General features: G+C 48.1%; 1 pseudogene; it reads left to right on the top strand.

Annotated features, from left to right (window-relative positions):
- The first annotated feature begins 15,060 nt into the window (after positions 1–15,060).
- LOC123114489 (disease resistance protein RGA2-like) lies at positions 15,061–23,428 on the top strand (annotated as a pseudogene).
- Positions 23,429–27,523: the final 4,095 nt, after the last annotated feature.

The following is a 27,523-nucleotide window of genomic DNA, read 5'->3' as shown; positions in this document are numbered from 1 at the left end:
CCAAAGGCGCTTTGGCCCATTTCTACGCGACGCAGGGCATCCGACTGGACCTAGCGTCTGTTGCCCATCCGCAGTCAAACGGCCAGGTGGAGCGAGCAAACGGCCTCATCCTATCTGGCATCAAGCCTCGACTGGTCGAACCACTGGAGCGTTCGGCCGGCTGTTGGCTTGAAGAGCTGCCAGCCGTCCTCTGGAGTCTGCGCATGACTCCAAACAAGTCAACTGGCTTCACGCCTTTCTTCCTCGTCTACGGTGCCGAAGCCGTCATCCCAACGGACACAGAGTTTGACTCCCCGCGAGTCACCATGTACACCGAGGAGGAAGCAGAAGAAGCACGTCAAGACGGCGTCGATCTGCTGGAAGAGGGCCGGCTGTTGGCACTCAGCCGGTCCAGCATCTACCAGCAGAGCCTGCGCCGATACTACAACAGGAAGGTCAGGCCGAGATCTTTCCAAGAAGGCGACCTTGTGCTCCGACTGATCCAGCGTACACCCGGTCAGCACAAGCTATCGACACCTTGGGAAGGCCCCTTCATTATCAGCAAAGTGCTGGGCAACGACTCCTATTACCTGATCGACGCTCAGAAGCCCCGAGCACGCAAGAGAGACGACTCCGGCAAAGAGTCCGAACGGCCATGGAATGCAAATCTTCTCCGAACATTTTACAGTTGATGCAGTATGTACCACGCTACCCCTTTGTATTAAAGTACCAAGACTTCGGGCCCCCCGAGACGAGCTCGGGGACTGCCCTTTTTGTTATCTGTATGATAAGAATTATGCCTTCGAGTATGCTACTCTTTGCTACGCCGCTTGGCACCGGGTTCGACTAGTCGGCCCGGGGACTCGCTGTCTTGCGCTATGAAACGCTTCCTGAAGTCGGACAAGTAGTGTGCGGCACCTAAGCCGTCTCCTGCCAGAAGCCGCAGCTTGCAGAGCGACTGTTTGGCGGGCAGAAGTAAGGATGAATGGGCGCCCACACAAAAAATGGCTAAGGACCTAAAAGCATTAACATAGCTTAAGCCGGCTTCCAGCCCCTTTTCGCAAAACCGACTCGTGAGTAGTCAGCATGCGGCTTCCTATCCAACTTGTTAAAAAGACTCCAATGAATGGCAAGTACTTGCCTTCCCCAAAGTAGCCAGGCATTTGATCCAGCGGCAGTCCGCGGAGCGGTTGTCCGACTGACAAGGCGGCGACTAGGGGAAGGCGGCAAAGAAAAAAGCCAAAGGAGCAATGAGCAAGGAAAGATAGAATTCGGATTGATATTTACATAACATAGGCCCTTGGCCGAATCTTCAAACAGAAGTTCAAAATACACCCCGCGGGTGGAATTGTGCAAATTAACAAGTTCTTCAAAGACTTTTAAAAGAAGATAAAGTAAAGCCAGACGGCAGCCTAGGGAGCGGCAGACGGGTTCCGAGGGTCGGAGGAGATGGCGGTGTCAGGCGCCGGGGCGGCCGGCTGGGCAGTCTCGGCTTTATCGTCACCAGCGGCAGTCGGCTCGGTTGGACGCGGCTCGTTGCTGGAGGCGCGGTCGAGCTGAGGCTGGTCGCCCGCCCCGCCTTCTAGCGCCTCCGTCTCGCCTTCATCCTCCGCCTCGCCTTCCTCCTCGGTGCTGGAGCCAATCACCTCCGCCGAGTTCTCGTCGTAGTCCGGGTTCATCCCGAACCACTCCGGCGGCACCTCCTCGCCGCCTGCAGCCCGCTCGGGGACGAAGACGCTGGTATCGGTGTAGTTGGCAATCGCCGCCGCACGCTCGACGAGGGCGCCCTCCACAGCCACCAGCTCCGCCTGGGCCTCTGACCGGAACGCGGCCAGCCGGTCCAGGTCCAGCCCCGGATACCACGTCTTGACGAATTCCAAGGCCCGGCGCGCTCCGACCCGGGCCGAGGAACCCTTCCAGACCTCAAGACGGCCAGTTGCGACCTCCAGCCAGCCGGCAGTCTGACTGGCAGTGCGCAGAGCTGGCATGTCCGGCCACAGAGCGGCAACCGCCTGGGCGCCGGCACGCTGAAGCCGGCGCATCAACCGATGGGCCGGCCGAAGACGGGCTTCGATGCTCAGAAGTTGTTCGTCGATGGTCAGGGGGGCGTTAGCGACGATCTCCGCGCCGTTTGCCCTCAGTGCCTTGCGGTCAGCCTCGATGGCCTGTGTGGCTGCCTGCGAGTGGCCAGGGAAGAAGTCTGCCAAGACAAAAAAGAAGCAAGTCAAAAAATCAGAAGTTAGCCCGACCTATAGTCGGAAGCTCATAGAAAGGAAGAAAAAACTCACCATCGATGATGTCCTCGATCTCATGGAAGCCGGAGGTCAGCAGCGCCTCCTTGTCAGTCCAGGAGGAGCGCTCGCTTTCGAACTCCGCCATGAGAGCAGCCTCCTTCTTCTCGGCCTCGTCCTGCGCCTTCTTAAGCAACTCCCTCTGCTCGGCCAGCTGCACAACAAGCAGGTCGCGCTCCGTGGCAAGCTTGCTACACTCCTCCCCCTTGACGCACAAGGCGGTGTTGGCTTCGCCCAGCTGCTCCTGAAGAGTGGCGTTGGCCCCTAAAGAACAAGGAAGGAGACGTTAAGTCGTCAATAAAGAAGGTCGCCGGGAAGATCCGGCCCGACTGCTCAGCAGTCGGCCCGAATCTCGGGGACTACAGCCCGCGGGTGCGCCAGCGTGCCCCCGTGAAGAAGAAGAAAAAACAAAAAAAGAGATGTTAAGTCGTCAGTAAAGAAGGTCGCCGGGAAGATCCGGCCCGACTGCTCAGCAGTCGGCCCGAATCTCGGGGACTACAGCCCGCGGGTGCGCCAGCACGCCCCCGCGAAAAAGAAGGACTTACTCCGGCTCTCTGACAAGTCGGCGGTCCGCTTGCCCAGCTCCTCAACATTGCGGTTGAAGGCAGTGACGCGGAGGTTGTGATACTCCTGTAATAAGCATTTCAGACAAAGATAAATACTTGGAACTCGCCAGAGGGAGTTCCGAACCGCCTACTCAGCAGCCGGCACGAAACTCGGGGACTACACCCAGTGGGTGCACTGGCGCGCCCCCACAGAGAAGAACAAGAAAAACAAGAATCAAAGAAGAGGCATACTCGGACGACTGCTCGCGATGCCAGATGTGCCTTGGTGCAGCTCTGGAGGGCGTCGCCCTCGGCTCGCAGCTTCGCCTGAACGTCCAGGAGTGCCTGGTTCAGCGGACCTGTGCCGCCTCCTCGCACCCACCCAACTGGCGCGGCGCTTGTCGCCTCGGCGTCTGGGATGGCCGAGCTGGCGGCACCGATCTCTAGGGGCCGTGGTACTGAAGTCGCCTTCTCAAGGCGGCGGCGCGCTGGCGAGGCTACTTGAAGGAGCAGCCTCGCCATGGCCTCGTCCTCAGTCGGCGGCACCGGTAGGCCCGGCGGCTGATTTCCATGCGCCTCCCAAACGGCGGCGGAGGCGGCGGTGGCGGCACGAGCGTATCCGACATGGAGGCCTCGCCGCTTTCCTTCTCCGCGATGGGGTTCTCGGCGCCAGCTTCTCCAGTCTACCCCATGAACTCCGGGGGCGGCGGTGCGGAGGACAGTGGGAGGACGTGCAACACCGATTGGCGGCGCCGGCCTCTTCCAGCTTTTTCTGGGCGGAGGCCGCCGCCTTCTCAGCCTCCGCCTTCTCCAGGCGGTTGGCCTCCTCCTCGTTGCGCTTCTCCCGCGCGTTTCGCTCCGTCGCCTCCCGGAGGTCGGCGGCAGGGTCAACCCGCCGAGTGTTGGAGGACGTCTCTACCGACCCCATGACGGAGGGGACGGCGACCCTCTCAAGGGTAAGGGGAGCCCTGAAGCAAGAAGGGAGTGTAAAAGAAAAACTCGGACAAGATTCACCAAAGGAAAATAAGACCAAGGCAGAAACACTTACGCAGAGACCAGTGGCGGCCTCTTCACTACTTTGCGGAAGCGGTTGGCCTTCGTAGCCTCCTCCTCCCGCTTGGTCGCGGTGGGCGCCCCCTTGAACTTCTTCGGCTTGCCGCCGAGCGAGCTCGGCCCGGCATGGCACCTCTTCACGCCGCCCTGGCCGGCCAAGCCAGCGGAGGAACTCGCACCCAGCTGGCCGACTCTTGGCTGGTGGCGCGGGGCGACTTCCCCTTCGACGTCGTCTTCAGGCCAGTCGGCGAAGGTGGCCGAGGGCCTGAAGCCGCTCCCCGCTCCTCCTCCTCCGCCTTCAGCGTCGGCCTCCATCGCCGCCGCCGCCAAGTCGGGGTCGTCGACGTCGCTCTCCGCTCAGTCGGGGACAAACTCACAGGGCGGTCTCGCGACGCCGACTGCAGGATGAATAAGGGGGTTCTGACTCAAAGAAACCAATAAGATCAGAAGTCGGATTCGGCTATAAAGAAAACAGAGCAATAAGAGATGTGACTTACCACCGGAGGAGGGTTGGCGCGCGAGTACGACTCTTTGCTGAACTGCCAGTCCGCCGCGAGCTCGCAGTTTGCGATGTGGTTCACCATGTTCGCCACTTCCGCGCGGGGCATTTCCCTGGTGCACATCCGACTCGGGTCCCGGTGGTTGCCCATCTGACTGATCAGATGAGGCCGTCATTGGAGAGGGAGGACTCAGCACGCCATGAAGGCGGCCAGCAAGTCGGCCCCGACCAGGCCCTCCGACTGCGTCAGAACTCGGAGTCGCGCCACGGCGGTGGCTCCGGCGGGAGTCAGCGTTTTGACTCGGTGGGACCAGCTGGGGAGCCTCCCAACCGGTGCGCCGGCTTCATAAGGCGGCATATTGACCCAGTCGCCGTCTGGGGCGACATTCTTCACGTAGAAATAAGAGCGCTGCCACATCTTCACCGACTTGATCAGCGGGATGGAGGGAAACGGATTGTCGGCTGTCGATCGCCGCATCGCGATGAAGGCGCCGCACTGGGCCGACACGCCGGCGACATGCGTGCCGAGCTTGGATTGGAAGAATTCTCCCCACAGCTCGATGGTGGGGAGAACACCGAGGAAGCCTTCGCACAGGGTGGCGAAGGCAGCCAGCAGCACCACCGTGTTCGGGGTGAGGTGGTGCGGCTGGAGCCCGTGGAACTCCAAGAAGGAGCGAAAGAAGCCGCTCGCCGGCAGCCCCAGGCCGCGCATGAGGTGCGAGCGGAAAATGACCCGCTCGCCCTCCTCCGGCGCCGGCGATATCTCCCTCGCCGGCGCGGCGCGGGCTCGCACGAGGTTTGCACCGGGGAGGCGGCGCGTCTTGCGAAGAAACTCGATGAGGTCGTCGTCCACCTCGGAGCCGTCCCACACGCCGGAGCGCACGGCAGGAGCCGCGGCGGCGGAGGAAGAGCTCATCGCTGCGGGCGCGGCGTGGTTCGGCACGACGGCGGCAAGAAGGAGACAGGAAGCAGAGGAGGCAAGAGGAGGCGGGGGAGCAGGGAAGATGGGCGCGCGTGCTTCGCCGCTCCTCTCCACCCGCCTACTTATAGCCTCGTAGGCTGAGAAGCCGATGGGGCGGGCGTGGGATTAACTGCGCACGGGACCCCACGCCCCCCCATGATTTACCCCACTAAGTTACTGCGCGCAGTAACAACGTGGGAAACCCAACCGTCCGTACGGCCGCAACGGATCCGTTCGTGCGCCGAGGCGCGGTAGTGGCGGGCCCCGCCTGACGGCCTGTCCCGTCGCGCGCGTGGGTAGGCAGACTGTCCTCGCCGCGTGGCGCCACGCGACAGGGCCGCGGCGGGCGGCCGCGGGGAAGCGTATCAGGCACGCCGCCTGGTTTCCCGCCGCGACTTTCGAACCCATTACGAAGCAAAACGGCCCTCTGCGAGTCCGACACCGGATAGTCAGCCTGAAGGAAGACGGCAAGCAAAGCCCAGATCCCACCACCAGAAGAATGAAACTATTGAGGCCCCACGACGTGTCACCCTCGGAGCCTCACCAGCTTTGGGGACTACTGTCGGAGTAATGGGCCACGGGTAGGCAAACCCGAGCCCCGGAACCTTTCAGGACATCGGAGCAGGCTGCGCCCCTCAAGCCGAGTCCCAGGTGCGACTTCAAGATTAGTCGAGTCCCAGGCGCGACTCCAAGATTAGCCGAGTCCCAGGCGTGACTCCAAGATTAGCCGAGTCCCAGGCGCGACTCCAAGATAAGCCGACTCATGGCCGGCGTCTTCCGGAGAAGCCGGCTATAGAGAGTCGGCCCGCGACTCCACCCATCTCCTGCCTTCGCCACGATGGACGGGGCGGGGTACGGTCACAGCATGGCCGTCTCTACCCTACTTACGAGGGGCTGGCATGGCTACAGTGCGCCATATCGCTGGAGATCTCCATCGTGGCGCGGCACTGTTGCCATGCCTGCCCTGACCTCAGCCTCAGTGGGCGGCGCACTGTGCCCACGACGACTTACTTGTACGACCCAGAGATGGTGGGACCCGCTCGTCAGCGGGAGCACAGAAAACGGCGAGAACGCCCCAAAGACGGACCCGTGGGAGTCGGCTCGCTGGAGTCGGCCGGCCCCTCCCACGGGCCCCACCCGCCATTAACCAGACAAGACGGGGAATGGCGACAGTGATCGTCCGTCAGGCGGCGGCACTGTTACCACGACCCCATGACCAAGCCTGCGTCATTAGAAGCACGACTATAGTACCAAACCTGTCGGCGGGGCCCGCCAGTCGGCGGGGCCCGCCAGTCGGCGGGCCCCAGCAGTCGGCGAAGAAGACGGTGGCCTGAGAGACAGACGGCTGGGACCCGCGCCCAGCCGGATTACCATTGTACCCCCGGGGGGTAGGCCTATATAAATCCCCCGGGGCACCCATGCAAAGGGTTCAAATCCATTAGCACTAGACCAAATCATATAGGAAGGAGAGAGCTAGCCTTGCCTTCTCCTACCTCCAGCATACAGCTCGAGGAGCAACCTTGTACTCACTTTGCCTTAGTGATCATGCAGAGACCCAGCAAAGCGGCAGTAGGGGTATTATCTCCTCGGAGAGCCCCGAAGCTGGGTAAGATCCGCCGACGTGCATGTCTTCGCCTCATTCCGTTTCCTGGCACTGGCGACGTTCTACTCGCTCCCACCATGATAAGCCATCCTTTGGCATATGTCGCACCCAACCCCCGACATGTATCTTTTATTCTTTCCCTTTTTGGTTTATTTTTTTTGTTTTACTTTGCATTCTTTTTTAAAATGAAATGTAAAATAAATTTAAATGTAGTGATTTTTCTTCATAAATATGTACTTTTCAAAATACACATCAAACATTTTCCAAATACACGTTGAACATTTACAAATATATGTTCTTCATTCTTAGATACACCATGAACTTTTTTGAAATAATGTTGAACATTTTTTCAGTACATGATGAGGTGGTGAACATTTTTTAAAATCATATCGAATTTATTTTAAAACAAGATGAACATTTTTTATACATGCAAATACTTTAAAAAATACACAAACATTTCCAAAATGTGAGAACACTTTTTATAAGTACATTAATATTTTAATTTTCAATGCATGTGAACTTTTTTATTGTTAAATAATATATATAGATAATATATTATTTTTTAGGCTAAATACTCTCCACTTTATTGATTAATATAGAGTTCATTTTTGAAAAGGGGTGCTTTGTTACTTGACAGATTTAAGCATTACATCCGGTCTCAGCATAACTAAGATGCACAGAGCCAAACGATGTCCTCTCACACAAACAAAAAAAATAAAATGGCGAAATATAAAGAAACATGTACAGTTCGTATAGCCCTAAAGCAGAGGGCGAGAGGGGGGGGGGGGGGGTATCCTAAGATCATGCTACCATCCATGTTGGGTAAAAATATCCCTCGTCGTAGCCTCCAATCATGTACACACCTCCGTAAACAGGTCTAGATTATCCACGCGTTGTATAGAGGACCATAAACGAAGAATCTTGGTACATCTATAGATAACCTACATAAGACAAGTATTTTTATTGTTAAAAACCTTATTCATTTTTACATAGCCGAAGCGACCAAATAACGGCATGCGCTCCCACCCTGAGAAGAGTTCTAAACCTATGACAAATCCCCATGTAACTAGTTACTCAGTATATTAGCGACACTATAAGGAGGATATAAGCGATTAGCTACCTGGATGACTGTAGTCAATTTACATTGGAATAACAAATGTTTTATCACTAATACTTCCATGCCAATTCCTCTTACTACGTTATCTTGAGTAAGAATGATTTTGCGACAAAGATACCATGCAAATATTTTATTCTTAAGAGGTATCTTCATCTTTCAGATCTTCTTGTTATTATCAACTGGTATGTCAGACTAGATCAGAGCTGATCTATACATAGACTGCACTGAGGATTGCCCATTCCCATGTAGGTTCCAACGAAATACATCGGACCAATATAGTTGTCCACCATGATTCCTTTGCTTTCCTTTTGTTGATCCCTGTGTTTAAGCCAATATAGCTGTCCACCATGTTGATTAGCTGTAGGCAGCATGATACGTTCTTCTTTGGTTTGAACGGGAAGCGCAACTCTCCAAGGACGGGTCGAGCTCAATATCTCTGCAGATCAGAAAAGCATGTGAACACTGTCAGTGCGGCAAGCTTTGCTGTACTACAATATTGGTCAAAATATCGATTGGCCGAAGTGACCTATACATTTTGTCAAGTCTCTCCTTTTTATGCTGCATGCCTAAAGAACACTTGCGAATGCACGTGAACTGCACATGGATCGAACCGCTTGGTCACGACACGAGCACAAGAGATAAGATGTAAGAACTTGTAAATTAAGATTCCAAGAACCATATGGGTTTTTTCTAGATTGGATCCAGACAGCCTAGGGTTCAAAGGACATCATTATTGAACTTGGTTATCGCCGCTAAACATTCCAAGTGGCCAAGATGATACCTAGTTTACACAAAGACTAGCAGAGGCAGAGCTCATGCTTTTCTACGCAAAACCACCTAAAAAGCCAATGAGATAGGCCACTGCCATTGCCATGCCTATGGGATTGACGGAAAGCTTAGGTGTCCTGCAAATGTTGTGTGGCATCGACAAGAAAATACAAGGACTCTGAAGCAACCATTGAGTTTAGTTTTCATACATCTAAGTTAGCTTTTTTTTTTTTTGCGGGGAATACATCTAAGTTAGCTTGCATAAACCAGAAAAGCATGTGAAGCTTCACGGACCCTTTTTTATTCAATAAGGTTGTGCACCATTGATCAAAATTCTGAGTTGCTTTATTGACTGCAACGACATAAAATCAATGAGTCTCTACTTTTGATGCTGCAGACCTAATGAACACTCCACGGAGCGCATGCATTAACGTTATACCCAGTTCACGAAGACAAGAGATGACATGAGTAAATAGCATAAAACTACTACTTTACAGGCTAGGGTTCCAAAAAACTACCGGTTTTTAATTTTTCTTAGATAACTACCAAACGAGGGGTCGGCTGTTTCAAAAAAATCCAAAACCTGAGTGCTTATCAATTGATTGTGATTGTGACAGGTGGGCCCCATGCCTGTAAAGTAGTAGTTTTATGCTATTTACTCAGATGACATCGAAATAATTACAAATTAATATTCCTAAAATCATATACATTACTTTGGTTAGTCTGATTCAGGATTTGCTAGTGTTTGCAGGACAACAAGATGGAGCATGGTTATTTCCTGCAAAATTTCCAAGTTGTTGGATAGATCTCTTTACTCTCTAGATGCCATCACGTGCAACTTGGTTAAAGTGATCAGTCTTACTCGTATATTTGTTAAGAAATTCATCGATTTGGTGAATGGGTTAAAGTGGTCATGCCTCAAGGTTTTAACTATGTCCCTAATCACGTTATGCACGAACCACGAAAGCATGTGTAAGCTGTCAGTTCAACACGAAAACCAACAAGCTCTACTGAATGATACACGAGGACGCGCTATATTTTGGAACGGAGTATTGATCAGTACTGTGTTGATTGGCTAGACTTACTCTAAGAATTAATGAAATCTCTACTTTTTATGACGCGCACCCAAATAATACTCGAGGATTCACGTTTTAGAAAAGGAGGAGGACCTCCGGTCTCTGCATCTGTACGATGCATGCAGCCATTTTATTAATTATTCACACAAGACCTTACAAAGTCATACAACAGTAATACTAAAGCCACCGTCTAGGCAACATCTATCGCTACTCCTATCCAGTTGATGTAGGGATGCTGATAGTCTGGGCCTAATATCAAACAGACCTCGCAGCCAAACCTAACATCTAAGACCTGCGGTCCCAACCAGGACGCCTGCCGGGTATGAGGCACCCACCAGTCCGGCGCACTACTCAACCAGGACGCCTGTCGGGTATGAGGCCGCCGCAGCCACCTGCCACTAATCCATCTTCAGTGATGTACTGCTGCATCTACCTTGCCCGGTCTAGCTGTCGTCGACGCCACCACGATGCCAGACAACGCCACCATCCTGCACTCGTCCATCATCACGCGCCCATCGGCAAGACCCCGCTGCTCCATGCCGCCGAGACCCGCCGTCGTCGACGCGAGAGAAGGCACGCCACACCACCTCATGCCTCTTCCATCCGGCGCCGCTCCACAAACGATGCCATCAATAGGGAACACGACACCGCAGCACCGCCATCGTCTGATCCGGTGATCTTAGGATTTCTCCCAGAGCGGCACGAGAAGGTTGACACAGTTGCTTGACGATGCCTTCATCAAGGTAACGACGTAGACGCCACCATCGCCCACCATGACCGGAGTCGGCTCGGTTTTCACCGGCGACTATGTCTCCTCAACTCGCCGCCGGTGCTAATAGTGGGATTCAAGATCCGTCACTACCAGCCTGGCCAACCGCCTTCGATGGAAAAGGCAGCCACCACTACCATGCCTGGGCCAAGAGATCTGGACGTCCTCGTGACGCGAAGATTACCCAGGGGGATCTCCTCTTGCCGTTGACGAGACGAGGCGCAGCCAGTGGATCTCGATTTAAACCCCTCGGGCCCAGATCAGATCTCATCGCAGCCAAAATTTCATCCGCCAAATGGCCGCCGGAGATCTCCTGGCCACCGCCAACCCGCTGCGCACTACCGTTGGAGGAGGAGGGAGATGGACGCCGCAGCTCCCACGTGTTACCGCCGGCAGAGGACTGCGCCGCCCCCGCCGCCTCACCACAGGGGCTTCACCCTGCGGCGTCCTCAGCGACGGCGACGGTAGTGGGAGGCGATGGAGGGGGAGGGCTGAGGGTGGTGTGGATGGGGACTCCCCAAGGGCGGCGCGGTGCCGCCGCCGCATCGGGGGAGAGAGGTCGGGGGGAAAGAGGTCTGGAGGAGAGAGGTCGGTTGTTGAATCGAGGATTCATTTATCTACCACTACTAGGGAAAACCCTATACACAGAATCTTAGCAGCAGCGCGGCTCAAAAAGGAGCGCTGCTGCTAATTAGCAGCAACGCGGGTGTGGAAAACCCGCTACTGACAAGTGTTTAGCAGTAGCGCGCTCGGTGTAACCCGCGCTGCTACAAATATCGACCGACAGTGCCCACCAAACTCCGTTTAGCAGCAGCGCGGTTCCGCGAGCCGCGCTACTGCTATAGCTGTAGCTGTAGCGCGGTTTTCCTGAGGTTGCTGCTGCTAATTTTCAAATTGGGCACACTTTTGGTCCCGGTTAGTAGTAGCGCTTGTGTCGAAAGCGCGCTGCTGCTACTTTCTTAGCAGCAGCGCATTTTCCGTCCCGCTCTACCGCTAATCCGCACCAACCCACCACCGTATACTCAGCCGAATCCCTCCTCTCTCCCTCACTTTCCCCCTCTCTCACTTTCCTCGTCTCACCCTCATACTCCAGTTGTGGCCGCCGCTGGTACACTCTGCTTTCTTCCCCCTCCCTCTCTGAGATCCCTCCGGTGGGTGGTCGCTAGAGCTCCTCGCCACCGCCTAGATGCGGAAGCGCGACCTCGGCATCCTCCTCATCGCCGCCTTCACTGTCTTCTTCTTGCTCCAGGTCAGCCCTCCTCCTCCCCCCCCCTCTGATTCGATCCGGAACGCTAGCTGACCCATCCCCCTCCTCCTCCGGCAGCACGAGGGCGACTACTCGTTCCGGGAGACGTGGACCGCCTCCCGCCGCTGCTCGTCGCCGACCTCAACGGCGACGGCCGCCGCGAGGTGCTGCTCCCCATGCACGATGCCAAGATGCAGATCCTCCAGCTCCCGGCCCACGCCGGGCTGGCCTCCGCGGCCGCCCTCGACGGCTTTCACGAGGCACACGTCATGGCCGAGATCTCCCTGCTCCTGGCCAACGTGCGCGCGTCATGGGGTCGAGATTTTTTTTTTTGGTTTTTCAAATTAATAGTAGTAGCGCGCACAGACACGCGCTACTACTAACACACGTACTAGTAGCGCGGGATGCACCGCGCTACTACTACTAGTTAGCTGTAGCGCCGTAGTAGTAGCGCAGGCACCCGCGCTACTACTAGCTTCAGAACATCAGAATCCATCATGGTCATTTCCCGGAAAGATTCCAAGTAGCTGGATTAGTTTACTTTACAAGATGCCATCAACTACGAATCACCTTGATTAACCATAGAACATTGTGGGTTCACATGTGTGGGACATCACAAGTATCAATTTTTCCCATACTAGGAGACAAGGTGAAGGGCCCACTGGGATTTAGTGGACAGACAAAGAGGTTCCCCTCTCCTCTCCAAAACCCCTCCACTTCCCTCTCTTCTTCCCTCGCAGCTGCCAAAGATCATGAGGGAATGTTGACATACTTGCGTCCTGCCCATGTTGAAAGTGTCGGCTCGAAGCTTGACTTCGAGGATGAAAATCCCATGTTTGACCTTTGGTTGGACATGTCAACATTAGTGCATATGTGTGGTGAATGCTTCCTGAAGGCGTTCTCTAGGAGTTGTGTGCTTGTTCATTTTTCGGTCTTATAGGGTTCAGGGCCGAATTGTAGGGAGTCGCCAGTCATATCCCTTTTTGATGGCATCAGTTTCTAGTTTCTCCTGTTCGTATTGATGATATAATTTGATTGGCATTGTTCAGTAATCAATAATATATAAGGATATGTGCATGAACTAAAGCAGAGGTCAGTGGTCAACCCTCCTTTTTGAAGAACAAGGCGGCAATGTAGAAATAATTGAAAATTAAGCTTCTTGCACAACATGCATTTGGGGGGGGGGGGGGGGGGCTCATGACAATCTAGTGTTTTTAATGAATTACGACAATCTAGTGTTTGCAAGACATCGGGATGGAGCACGGTTATTTTCCGCAAAGAGTCCAAGTAGCTTGATCAGTGAACTTCACAACATACCGTAAGCAGTCGTAGAATTAATAAATATGGTATGAGGGTGAGGCTGGTCACAATGGGCAAGAACATAAGCTAGTAACTTACACACTTCCCTAGACTATATTACTACCTCCATAGTGGGTAGGAACATTTATGTAGTGTCATGCAACGATGTATTTATTAGGTTATAGACTTATTGTTTCTTGGAGTGTGTGATGTTCCGGTAACTTAGGGGGTGTTTGGTTCAGAAGTCCTAGGACTTTTTCTAGTCCCAGGGACTAATCAAAAAAGACTCTAGTAGAGTATTTTTCTAGTCCCTATAGAAAAAGTCCCTTCCGTTTGGTTCCTAGGGACTTTTTCTAGTCTCTGGGACTAAAAAGTCCCTGAACCAAACACCCCCTTAGCTAGTTACCACAAGCACCTCTCTATTCATTAAATATTGCCACATAAGTAAAGTTGTATTGGAGTATGTGATGTTACTCCTAAGTTCCTCCCCATTGTGACCAGGCTGATATGTTTCGTAGTTTGACTTGCTCGATCATGTATGTTGTAATTCAAGCGATAGGAGTCGGTTGGATGCATGAAGCTGAAACATATAGCAAGCTTTTGAGCTGGAGTGTCATCCCTCATTTGTCTATTTGTGACAATTACAAAAATGAAGGTCTCATATGAGAGCAAGAGTCCATTTTTGTATTTGTGTCTTTTCAGGAGTGTTGGTAGTAAGAGTGCATTTCTTTATGTTGGGTGTCTCTTGTAACAGTATCCATCCTACGTGTGACCATACCTTTATTATTAGTTTTGATTGATTGATGTTTCAAGATTTTTAAGGCACATATAATATATTTATAATTTATGGGAAACAACAATGCTGAACTTGACGGGTGAGTAGTGTAAAAGTATGGTATTTGCATCACATATTCATAAAACCGATAGACTGTTGTGATAGTCGACATGTAGTCGAGCAATATAGCTACTCCCTCCGTTCACTTTTGTAAGTCATTTCAGACAACTCAAAATGGACTATTTTGTACATTGTCTGAAATGTCTTCAAGGTGTTATAAAAGTGAACAGAGGGAGTAGTATAAATAAAAATACCATAATACAAGTTGCAGTAAATCAAATACACTTATTTTGGGAGAAAGGGAGTAGTACTCCCTCCATGCAAAAATACTTGTCGAAGAAATGCATAAAAATGAACGTATTTAGAACTAAAATACATCTAGATACATCCATTCCTCCAACGAGTATTTCCGGACGGAGGAAGTACATAACTACTGATGCTAAACTATAAATAAGGCAGGTGAGTGGAGAGGGACATGAGTTTCTGACAAATTGCATCTACTCCCTCAATTCCTAAATACTCCCTCCGTCCGGAAATACTTGTCATTGAAATGGATGTATCTAGATGTATTTTAGTTGTAGATACATCCATTTTCATCCATTTTGATGACAAGTAATTCCGGACGGAGGGAGTATAGGTCTTTATAGAGATTTCATTATGGATCACATATAGATGTTTTTAGACGTATTTTAAAGTGTAGATTCACTTATTTTGCTCCGTATATAGTTTATAATTGAATTTTTTTACAAAGATTTATATGTAGGAACGAAGGGAGTAGTGAACAGGGTGTCGTTGCAACTAGTGGAGAGGAACATGGGTTTGTAGACCATCATGCTCGCTGAAAAAGTAAGCGGGGCTGGTGAGTATTTCGCCATTGGGGACACAGCATATTCAATTCATCTTTCGTTGCTGCTTTGCCCGACCATATTTTAATCGGTCTGTGTAGTTTCCTACTATCGCTCTACTTGGCTGAACTCTTGTTTCGATTCAGAGAGCACTACTCCATTCGTTCATTCTCGTCACACACACACACACACACACACACACACACACACACACACACACACACACACACACACAGATACAGAGAGCGCGCAATAGCTTTGGCTTGGCTGGGTAGCCGTCAGCCATGGTTGGGCTCGGGGGTGTGATTGCTGGTGGCGTGGCGAAACACATCGTGGGCAAGCTGGGCGAGTACGCGGCGTCGGAGATCACTCTGCAGTGGGGGTACAGAGAGGACATTCTGGACATGGAGGACAAGATGAAAGATCTGGAGGCCGTGCTGCTCGACGCCGACGACAAGTCGCGCCGGGGAGGAGTACACGGGAGAGTATACGAGCGGTGGCTTACCAAGTTCAAGCGCGTCGTGTACGACGTGGAGGACGTGCTTGATGAGCTTGACGCCAATGAGCTTATGAACAAGACCCAATCCGCGGTAACTATAATAAATCATCTTCCCCTCTCATCCCCGCCCGGCCGGCGGCTTGCGTTTTTTTCGTTTTTGTTTTTGTTTGTTTTTGTTGGATCCGTCGGGTAGGGCTCCCCTATTCTTTCTTCTCCTTCATCTTATTCAGTTCTCCAATGATCGGCAGCAACTTGTCTCAACGGACGGCTGAGATCTCACCACACCATTTCTCAGCGAGCAATTTACTTCGTGAATCTTCTCTGAATTCTAATCCTTAAAAAAAAAAGTTGTCGATCCCCTCCGGGACCTGACAGACACTGGCGGCGGCGGCCGCACCACCTCGCCGGCGCGGCGCTCGTGCTGGCAGTGAGGTATATATATGTGGTTCTTCGTGGGCGGCGGGTCTAGGGGCTGTCAGTCAGGTGGTGGCGGCGACAACCGTGGCGGGATCTTCAGTTTTGACCTGGTGGCCGGGAAGTTGTAGAGGAGTTCCATGGCGGCGTTACGAGCACGGCCGGGATCTTGAGGATGCCAGATCCGGCGATTCTCAAGCAGAAGCACGGCCTAGGCCGGGTGTGGTGGCGAGAAGCACCGAGTACCAGAGTCTCGGTTTCAGGAGACAGCCTTCTCGCTCATCTCGTCGGCGCGGCGGCGGCGCCAGCGCCTGACTGACATCTGAATCGAAAATTTTCTTCAAAAATAGGCCTATCTAATCAATAAAAGGTCCGCGGCCAGTTCTTTGATTATCGTATCGTGTTTGGAGCAAATGCCTTTGTGTATCTGATTATTATGCCATATATAGCCCATCTTTGTTTATACCTTACGACCTCTCTAACTTTCCATATGACGTTTTTAGAGTCTATGACTAAGTTACAGAGGGAATATCTAAATGACGTACGTGCAGCCTTCTTCTCGGATGAGAGTCGACCTGTAGCTAATCCATGTGATTTTTGCAGGTCAGCATATGGTTTTCCAGAAACAATCAGTGCCTGCAGCGAATAACCATGCCCCACAAGATGCAGAACGTGATGAAGAAAATAGATGAGATTGAAAAGGAGGGCAAAATGAGACTCAATGACGTGCCTCGAGCAGCAAGGGAACAAGGGAGCAAGAACAATGATACTTTTGCAGCAAACCGGAATGGTGATGGCACCAAAACCCGAATGGCGGAAAGGGGTGTCAAGAAGGACAAGACAATCAATCATGTGCCTCGAGCAGCAAAGGCACAAGGGATCAGGAAAAATGGTACTTCTGCAGCCAACTCGAATGGTGATGGTACCAAAACCCGAATGGCCGAGAGGCGTGTCAAGAACGAGAAGACAGTCAATCATGTGCCTCGAGCAGCAAAGGCAGAAGGGAGCAGGAACAATGATACTTTTGCAGCCTACTCGAATGGTGATGACATCAAGTCTGGAATGGTGGGGAGGGGTGTCGAGAAGGACAAGATAATCAGCCTGCTACTCGCAAATGAAGAAGCTAACCATGTCACAAGTGAAGAAGCTGACTGGAATATCTCCATCATTCCAGTTGTTGGCCTTGGTGGCATAGGCAAGACAACTTTAGTTGAATCAGTTCTTTCTGACAAGAGGGCCAGCGTCTTTGACATCTCAATCTGGGTTCATGTGTCCAAGGAATTTGATTTGCAAAAAATTGAGAGGGACATCCTGGAAAGCATGATGAAAAGCAATATAAAGCTTGACAGCCGCGATTTGAAAAAAGAACTTGCTGCTAGAAGATACTTGATTGTTCTGGATGATCTCTGGGAAGAAGATGGACATAATCTTGAAAGGTTGAAGGAGATGTTGCAGGATGGCCTCAAGGGTAGCAGGATTATAGTAACTACTCGAAATCTGAGTGTGGTGCAAAAACTGCGCACCGGTTCTCCTGCAAATAAAAAGAAAATTTTCCTGGTTCCTGAGTCTCAGGAAATCAACTTGGATGTTTTGGAACCTGGTGACTGTTGGGAATTAATGAAGCAAAGGGCATTTGGGCCTGATGATGACCACAATGGCTTGGAAGAAATTGGAAAGCAGATTGCAGACAAGTGTGGGGGTTTACCGCTCGTGGCAAATGCTCTTGGGCAAGTGATGTCGGAGCTAAGGACTGTGGATGCATGGGAAGATATAAGAGACTCTAAGGTTAATTTGGGTTTGAAAGAAAGACATCAGAAAGGAACATTAGAGAGGCTAATGCTGAGCTATTACTACATGAAGATAGAATTCAAAATGTGTTTCACGTACTTGGCAGCCTTCCCCAAGGGCTATGTCATGGATAGCAATCGTATAATCCAGCAATGGAGTGCACTTGGATACATCAATTGAAGGCACGATGGTCAAAGGTGCATCAACTACCTTTTGGGGATGTCTTTTCTTCGCATTCCAGAGTCCACTTCGGTTAGTTCCTATAGATACCATTAATGTTTACTATTTTGTTCTAGACAGGCCCTACACTTTGATTTTTATTTTTTGTTATGATTTAATATACCTATTGCTAAATTTAAATTGTTATTAGTACTGATAAGTTCACTTTTGTACTTTACTTGTTTTGATTATGTTAGTTTACAAATTATTTTAGTTTTCTATTATTGCCTGTCCTTCGATTCTTGGATCTAATGTCTAGATTGTGCGCCACAGAACTGAAATCTAATATTTCATCAATATATTAATCTAAATATATTTTTTATCAATTTTGAATCATATATATATAAGTTATTTTTAAGCCTGAGGTTTTTTTATGTTGTTACATTTCAAATTTACTTTTGGTATATGAGTAATATGTTCATATTGATTCACTACACAAAAATTGGTATAAAAATAGTAAGATATGAGACACAAACACACGCACACACACACACACACACACACACACACATATCCAATAATATGATTCAGTCCTAGTTAAGAATCCACCAAATTATGTTTGTGCTATTATTTTTCTTCTAGTGGGAATTTGTGGCTATACAACCTACCACTTTCTTTTTGGAAAAGGAAGGTACACTTCTCTCGGTGCAACCCCCTACATGTATATTAATTTTATAATTCTAGGAAATAGCCTTTCTAAATATTGCTTAACTTAGAACCAGACGATATCATTTGCTAGAGAACTTTAGAACAGAACGGTTTCAAGGGAACAAACCTGCATCAACTTAAATGTTAATGCACTGATTATAAAAATAAAGAAAATTGCAGTTAAAGGACATTCGGTGGCGTGTGAGAGTGATCATATGCACGTCTCTACACTCCTCCCATGGTCGTCCGCTAGGCAACCCGCTTGATTATTTTGCCTCCAATACAGGCAACTTTTTTTGAACAATCAACTGGGAGTTTGGGGCGGGAAGGGGATCCCCACTTGAAATTCTTTGGAAGAGCTTGGATCTCTGGAAGAACTTAAAATTTCCTCATCTGGTAGTATCAATTTGAACCTTGTCTAAAGCTCTAGTGGCCAAGTTGCGCCCAGGGATCTCTGGAAGAACTTGGATTTTATTTCTGGAGGCTAGAGTTGGTGAAGTCTTCCGCACTTGTGCCAAGAGGTCCTGGACTTGAAAAAGCCTCTCTGCATTGCACTTCGCAACGTATGGTTTCAAATTGGTTGAAACTTAGTGAAATACTTAGTAAACAAGTCAAACTTGATATCCAGAGAAATTATAGAATTCAGAAAACATTTCAAGACAAATATGTATGAAAATTCCTCGTATACAGCATATGCATTATTACCTTTGTTACATGCTCTGTAGTTATCCCAATTTTAATGGCATAAAAACAATTTATGAAAATCCATTGTTTCTAGTAAAAGAACTGTATTAAGGATATTTGTTATGTATAAGGACTCCACACTTCTTGAACAAAGATCCACTTTATCATTTCATATTCTCTTAACTACACTTTAACATTTCGTATTCTCAAGGTCTTTACATTTCTCTTTGCAGGTTACTCGAAGTACATTGCATTTCAAAGCTCCTCAAGAACTTGTCATGCATGATTTGGTGCATGATCTTGTATCAATAATCGCTGCTGATGAATTCATTGATCTGGATGCTACCAAAAGCACCAGCTGGAACAGAGCTCGTTACTGCCGACATGCACAGTTAAACAACTTCCAGAATGATTCCAAGATTTTCAAACATATTCCAGGCAAGCTTAGGTCCCTCCACTTTCGGGATTTGGGGGGACTGCAACTCCCAAAAAAGGCATTCTCTCAGTCCAAGTACATACGTGTCTTGGTCCTAAGTGGACATTCAGCTAAATGTCAATCTGCTCCAAGTAGCGTGGTGCTGCCATCTTCCATTAATCAATTGAAGCTAATTAGGTATCTTGATGTGACAGGATTGCCAATAGCATCACTTCCTGAGAATTTTCATGCACTTCAAAACATGGAAACTCTTATTCTGTCCAATTCCTTGCTTGAAACCTTGCCTGACAGTATTTGTTGCCTTCGCAAACTTTGCTATATGGACCTATCTAGCAGTAGCAGCCTCATTAAGCTGCCTGCATCACTAGGAAAGCTATCTCAACTCTTTTTCCTCAACCTGTCCGGGTGTTGTATACTCCAAGAATTGCCTGAATCAATCTGTGACCTTGCATTCTTACACCACCTGGACATGTCAGATTGTTGTGCTCTTCAAAAGCTCCCTCGTGAATTTGGCAGCCTTCCTGAACTCTCATTCTTAAACTTGTCAAGTTGTTCAAAGCTCGCCAAACTACCTGACAGTGTTAGCTTTCCATGTTTAAAGAATCTGAACCTATCAAGTTGCCATGACCTAGAAAACCTACCAATTGATTTCGGCCACCTTCGGAAACTTGAGTTCCTGAATCTCTCTGGTTGCTTCAAGGTTTTAATGCTGCCAATATCATTCTGCCAACTTAATTGTTTGAAACACCTAGATCTTTCTGATTGTCACAACCTCCAAGAACTCCCTGAATGTTTTGATGAGCGCTCCGAGCTTGAATATTTGAACCTAACAAGTTGTTCTAAGCTCCAACTATTGCCTAAGTCACTATGCAAGCTGTCTAAGCTGAGGCATCTCTATTTGTCATACTGTATGTGGCTCAAAGAGCTCCCCTCCTCATTTGGTGACCTTAAGCTTCAAATACTGCACATGAATGGCCTTCTAGGTATGCTTGACTTCCCCAATAGCATTGGTGACATGACTAGTCTAACCCAGCTTGTGATGGATATGGGAACTTTTTTGCTGCTTGAGAAGATTTCAGCCGTTCGAAAGCGTCTAAATATACATGATGTACATCAGATAGAGGTTAGAGGATGCAGTGATATAGTGGATCTTGTGGGAGCTGATACTTGTTCGGAATTGATACTTTCAGGCCTCCAGAATGTCAAGAATCCAGAAGATGCAGATGGAGTCAAACTGCATGATAAATCAGATATTCGAGTACTAAAGCTTTACTGGGAAAATGAAGGAGGTCATTACTGGGAAAATGAAGGAGATCAATCTGTGCTGCACAGGCTCGTGCCTCCTCGCACTCTTGAAGACTTTTGGCTACTTGGGTATAGGAGCAAGGATTTCCCTGAGTGGATGTTAAAGATCTCGTCTCACCTCCCTTTTCTCAGCGAACTGACTCTTGATAGTTTGGAAGCATGTGATTGTCTTCCTCCATTTGGGTCACTGCCAAATTTGAGAAAGTTGTGGCTGAGAAACATTCCCAACATCAGGAAAATTGGTAAGGAATTCTATGGAGAGGGCGGGACTTGTATGAAACTACGAGCACTGCTATTGAATTTGATGGAGAACTTGGAGGAATGGTGGACAACAGAGACAAGTGAAGAAAACCAAGAGTTTCTAATTCCTAATTTGCATTATTTGGGTATAGTAGACTGTCCGAAGTTGAAGTTCCTACCATATCCCCCAAGAAGTATGAATTGGGATTTGAGCAGCAGTGAGACAGTTTTGCCGGACCGAGGATTTGGCAACCTCGCATCTTTCATTTGTCCTTCTGTGATGGTTCTAAGGAACTGTAGTTTCTCTGAAGACAAGTGGGGTAGACTTCAACACTTTCCCACCCTTGAGAAATTTGAGGTAAACTCTGTTAGTGGGTTAAGGACATTGCCAGAGGTCATAGGATGCTTCACCTCTCTCAGGTCACTAATGTTGATGTCGTTGAAGGACCTGGAGACACTCCCGGTATGGTTGGGTCACCTCAATTCTCTAGAGGTCATTCATATATATAATTGCCCGAAGCTGTCATGTTTGAACATGAAGAACCTCACCGCTCTTAAAGAACTGATGTTGGAGTGCAAATACTTGATGATATTACCAGAATGGTTGGGACAGTTGGCTTCTCTAGAAGAACTTACGATCTGGGATTGCCCCAACTCTTTGCCTGAAAGCATGAAGAACCTCACCGCTCTTAAAATACTGACGTTGATAAACTGCAAAGACCTGCAGATATTACCAGAATGGTTGGGACAGTTGAGATCTTTACAAGAATTTGGAATCAAAGAGTTCCCCAAGCTGACATCTCTGCCCGAAAGCATGAAGAATCTCACCGCTCTTAGAAAAATGAGGTTGCTACAGTGCAAAGGCCGGGAGATATTACCGGAATGGTTGGGACAGTTGACTTCTCTAGAAGAACTTTTCATCACAGATTGTCCCAGCCTGACATGTTTGCCTGAAAGCATACAGAATCTCTCTGCTCTGAAGCTACTTAGAATTGTTCGATGTTCGAGTCTAATTGCAAGATGCCGAGGGAAGGATGCCCGCAAGATTCGTCACATCCCCAAAGTCGTATTCCGCTGAGCTGTTGTACAAAATTGTTGGTCTCTTAGGCAGAGCTCCTTCTCTGAGGCCATCTTCCCCCAGCCACCTCTCCATCTTTACTACAAGATATGTGGAGGCGTGGTGCTCTACTTCATACTCATTCGGTGCTGGAGTTGGTCCCAGCTGCTGCTGCAGAGGAGGTAAGCGGCCGGGAGCCTTCTTTTTCCAAGTGTTGCTCTACTCCATGCATTAGAACTTTTTTTTCTTTCTATACAGTTTTTCAAGGGCAGAAACATATCTAGTTGTTTTCTTATAAGTTCAGCCTTTTCTAGATGAAGATGCAGGCTTAGTTGTAGCTAATCTTGTGAACAGTTAGAAATTGAACTAATTAACTTGAAAAACTAATTAAAGGGACTTCTCTTGTCTGTTTTTGCTACTTGATTAACGTTTGAAAATTCATCTCTTCAAGCAGGCAGTTTTTCATTGCGCCATAACATCCACCTGTCATCCACATGACCTAGTCAAGCATGCGTGCAGGCCTACATCGTTGTTCCAGACTTGCCGAATCTCATGGAAGACCAAGGAAGCAGCCTATTCGAGGGAGCAGTTTCTTTGGGACCAAGCTCTCAAGGAGCATGTTTTGATGGAGGAGCAGCTCTCAAGAAGCTGACTGACTAATGTTGTTCTACTCCACTGTTGTGGAATAAACGCGATGATTCCCCGTCGTCAGCTCCGACCCCATAAGTAAGATAATTAGTTTCCACTCAGCCATATGTTTTTTCCCTGGCAATGCTTCATTCATCCAGTCATATAACTTGTGTATTGTGTCACTGCTTTTACTTTGTATACTTGTTAATGTGGCTATGAATTGTCTTGAAGTTCCAGATAGCGCACATCTTTAACCTGCCTGTGCAAAATACCACCGGGGTGTGCTTTGCTAGTCAGTTGCTTCATGATGCTTCAGCCTGGCTGTGCAACTTGCAAAACACTGTCGGCTGTCTAATTTTGCCGTGCTCAACTCACTCTGACTGGGAGCAGCCATGTATGTCCAAAAAATATACGTATATATTTATTCATCCATGTATGTTCTGTAAAATCATTTATAAGGGACAGCTCTGCTCTACTCCTTGGTCTGTCAGTCAGCTATATATGAACCGATTGTTATCAATCATTACTGCAACTTCCATATACGAATTAGAAGATGATAAATGATTTTAGATTCGTCTTGGACTTTATTGGGAGAGTTCTTTCCTTGTTTCCTCGAGTATTTTATTTTGATTCTTTTTGACCTCTTTAAAAAAAATTATGTTCAAGCGGCAGCTAGCAGCTACTTTTTGTGTGGGTGAGCAACCATCTTGGCCCTGAAAAGGAGATTCGTTAGCACTATGTCTCGCCTCTAGCAAGCAATATGTCCAGCTCGCCCACATGTTCCCTAAACTAGGCCACCTATCTCTTCTTAATTAATCAATGAGTCAAATCTTTCGCCCCTGTTTCAAAAAATAAAATAAAATAGGCCACCTCCGAGGCAGCATAGTTTTTCTCTTTACTTTTCCCCTTATATATATTTATTTATTTATAAATGTTACAAATGTATATGCATTTTAGAAAAACATGATAAAATGTTACGTAATCTGGTTAAAATAATAAAAACGCAAACCTTTGCCAATGTAAGTTTAAATAACTGTTGTCATATTTTACAAAGTGTCCATTAAATTTAGAAAAATCGTTTTTATATTGTTTTCTCTACATGTTCATATAAATTTAACAAATGTTCACATATATTTTAAAAAAGTTCAAGTATTTTACAAAATATTCACACATTATCAAATAATGTTCACTTCATCATGTATTTAAAAAGATATTCACGCATTCTCAAATAATGTCACTTAATTCAAATGTTTCTAGGTATTTAAAACTATCAATCATCATTTATTTAAATTATGTGTGTAATCCCGGCCTTTGCATCGTTTGATGGATTGACTCAGCTGGTTAATTTATCCTGTCTACTAGTGTTAATAAAAATCATTGGGCTTATTTTAGGGCGGAGTTGAGCTTTTTTTTCAATGTGTTTAGTTTTTTATTCGATGAGAGTTGGGCTTTATACATTGCAGGGCATAAGTCGAATCGGGCCCAAAATAAAGATGGAACTCGTGAAATCACTAAATAAGGAGCACTTTTTGCAAAGGTCACTCCCACCTCATCAGGTTGGGACAAGTAGCGCACTGTATGTATGCCACTTGTTGCAATCTGAAAGTTTCCCTTTTTCCTATATCCGTTTATTCAAAATATTTTTTTCCCTTAAACAGTGTCTCCAAATCTCGAACCGTTTTCATCATTGGATTTCTTGTGTCAAGATTTTAAAACTAGATCCCATGTTGATAGATTTTGACGAACTTTTTTTCACGAAAAAATCGGACAATGAGCATTTGTTTCCCTTTCCAAAAAGAGGCATGACGATGCCTCTCGCAGAAGCAAATCCGTGCCTCCACGAGAAGTAAACCCATGCCTCTCGTGAAAGCAAAACAAATGCGTTTTTTTGTTTTTGAGAGGCACGGCCGTGCCTCTCGCGGAAGGAAGAAAAACGTCCTTTTTTTCAGTTTCCGAGAGGCGTGACCATGCCTCTCACGGAAGAAAATCCGTGCCTCCCGCGAAAGGAAAAAAATACATTTTGTCCGTTCCTGAGAGGCATGGACGTGCCTCTTGTAGGAGATATGCCCTATAGGCAATAATAAATGTTATTGATTATCTCCCTGACCATAATTAGGTTTATGTTCCATGCTATAACTGCTATGGTTCTCGAGTCTGCAATATCACTAGGCTCAGAGGAAGACTCATATGCAAGTGTGGAATAATAAATGGTAAAATGTATCCCTAGTATGGCCTCTAAGATTAGCTCGAGTGTTGCATGATGATTCTGTTTTCCTGATCATGGGCATGATTATGCCAGCAACTTTCAGGGCACAATGTTAGTAGAACACTTATGTTGAATCCACCCGATTGTTGTTATGCTATGAGATACATTCATCACAAGATAATGGTTAATAACACAGAGAATTTAATGTTTGCATAATTCCTTATACCATGAGAGTATCGAGTTTCTTCATACTTGCTTCATGAACTTTGGGGTTTGTTAAACGTCATCCGTAAAAGGGTGGCTATTACGGCGGCTTGCGGGTTCATGAAAAAGTGTGTCAAGCAACTTGATAGCTCAATATTGGGATTTGCTCCTCCGACGATGGGGAGATATCTCTGGGCCCTCTCGGTATTACGGTATCCATCATCGCCTGGCCAGACACAATGTGATTTGATCACAGGGATGCCGGAACACGGGAACGAGAAAAGTGAACAATACTGGTAACGAGGTAACTGTCATAGTGGACAAGTAGTTGATCCACGGGGATGCCAACATGTCTCACCTCGGGTATTTTTAACATATCATGAAGCAACAAGAATAGCACAAGGCAACTAGAGGTTCACTCGAATATTTATTCGTGTGGGTATAGGGGTCAATATGGGTGTCCACGGCTCCGATGTTGATCATTAATCAGAAAGTGTTTCGGTCATGTCTATGCTTCACCGAAGCTATAGGGTCACACGCTTAAGGGTCATCTATCTACTGAATACTAGACAAGGAGTCCGACAGAAAGTCACTGGAAAAGTTTCGGAGACAACGGAAAAGTTCCGGAGAGAACACTGCAAAAGTTTTGGTAAAACCAAAAAGTTGTTTTGGATAAAACCATTGATCCAAAAAGGTTTCAGCAAGCACCGGGACTGGAGGTTGCCAGATTGGTCTAGTAACTTCTGGAATTTTTTCGGAGAAAAAACCGAAAAAAATCAGAGTTGCCAGAATTGTTTATAGAGTAAACGAAGATGGTTTTAAATTAAACCACCATACCGCAAATGTTCCGAAGCGCATCCAGATAATTTTAGAGGGTGCCAGAAATGTTCTGGGACCTTCAGGAATTTTTCAGAAGTAATAGTCACGGAAAACATCTTGTCCCAGCGTGAGGGGACAAGATCCCACGATACGTGGGGGTTGTTTTGGGCTGATTTGGGGGCACCCCCCTTGAGGGGGCAGCCCCTTGTGGCTGCTCAAAGGTGTTGGGGGGCCCCCATGGTGGGGGGCAGCCCCCACAAATGGTGGAAAGTGTTGGGAGGTGGTGGGGCCCCATGTGGGAACACCATGGACAAGGGAACATGTTTTCTCCATGTTTGGTGGGAACATGTTTTCCTTGTTTGGTGGGTGAATGTTTGGTGGGTTGAAATTTCAGTCCCCTCCACCCCTTCCACCACTATATAAGGAGGAGGAAAGGATCTCTCCAACTCACTCCAACTCTCTCACACATGGCATGCATGATTTGCCTTTCTTCTCTCCCTCCCACGAAATAGTTTCGTAGAGCCGAAAGGATGTCTGGGTTCCGGTGGGAACTAGTTCTGGACGGTGAAACTCTGCTGGATAGATGACACTGTATGTATGCAACCCCATAGAGAGGTCATAGTTTCGTCCTTTTGACCGAGGGGCTGTTCGAGTGTCCTCCCGAAGGGCTGTCCGAGTAACCGTCCGAGTTTCAAGTGTCCTCCCGAAGGGCTGTCTATGACACTGTCTGAGGGACTGTGCGACCGCCTCCCGGAGGGCTTTCTGATGGGCAGATGAGGGACTACATCCTTGTGGTTGGGAGGTTCTAAAATCCTAGTTGCGGGGATCTGCACCGCCAATCGTCATGGACTCTACTTCCGCTGTGCTACGAGTTGGTAACGAAAAAGATCAAACCTTGTATGCAGTCTCCATAGTGGTCCTGGGCTGGTGGGAAGGTCGATTTTTTTGTTTTCTGCTGCGTTCCCCTACAGTGGCATCATGAGCCGTGCTATGCATAGATGCAGGTTGCGATCTAGAATACGTGAGATGTATGGGTGTTGCACAAAATAATTAGGTAGTAGATGAGTTCTATTACTGAAAATTATTTGTGCAGGGAGTAGCTGAAATATGTTACCCGATGTTATTATTGCTTCCCCAGAATTTGCATATTTCTGATCTTGAGAACGGCATGGTGGATTTTCAATGTTCTTGCAATCTACGATCCTAATTGATCAACCAAGTGCTAATAGTTCATTGAATTCCACTGTAGTTAAAAAGAAAGATGAAATTTCGCAGACGAAAGGGCAATGCAGATATGATCTACACGGGGGTCATGCGTATGACAAAGTTCAGTATGGGGCTCAAGATTTTATTAACTCGTGTTTCATACACCCCGCGAAGTTAATCTAGCAACTTGAATTATCATACTTGATGATGGACGTTGGTAGCTTCAATTTGTTTCGAAACCTTAGAAGCCACATAAAACAAGTTTTTGCATGAACCAAATAG

The sequence above is a fragment of the Triticum aestivum genome, chromosome 5B, assembly GCF_018294505.1.
Source record: "Triticum aestivum cultivar Chinese Spring chromosome 5B, IWGSC CS RefSeq v2.1, whole genome shotgun sequence".
Taxonomy (NCBI): Eukaryota; Viridiplantae; Streptophyta; class Magnoliopsida; order Poales; family Poaceae; genus Triticum; species Triticum aestivum.
The sequence above is the reverse complement of the archived record's forward strand: the minus strand, read 5'-3'. Positions and strand labels throughout refer to the sequence as shown.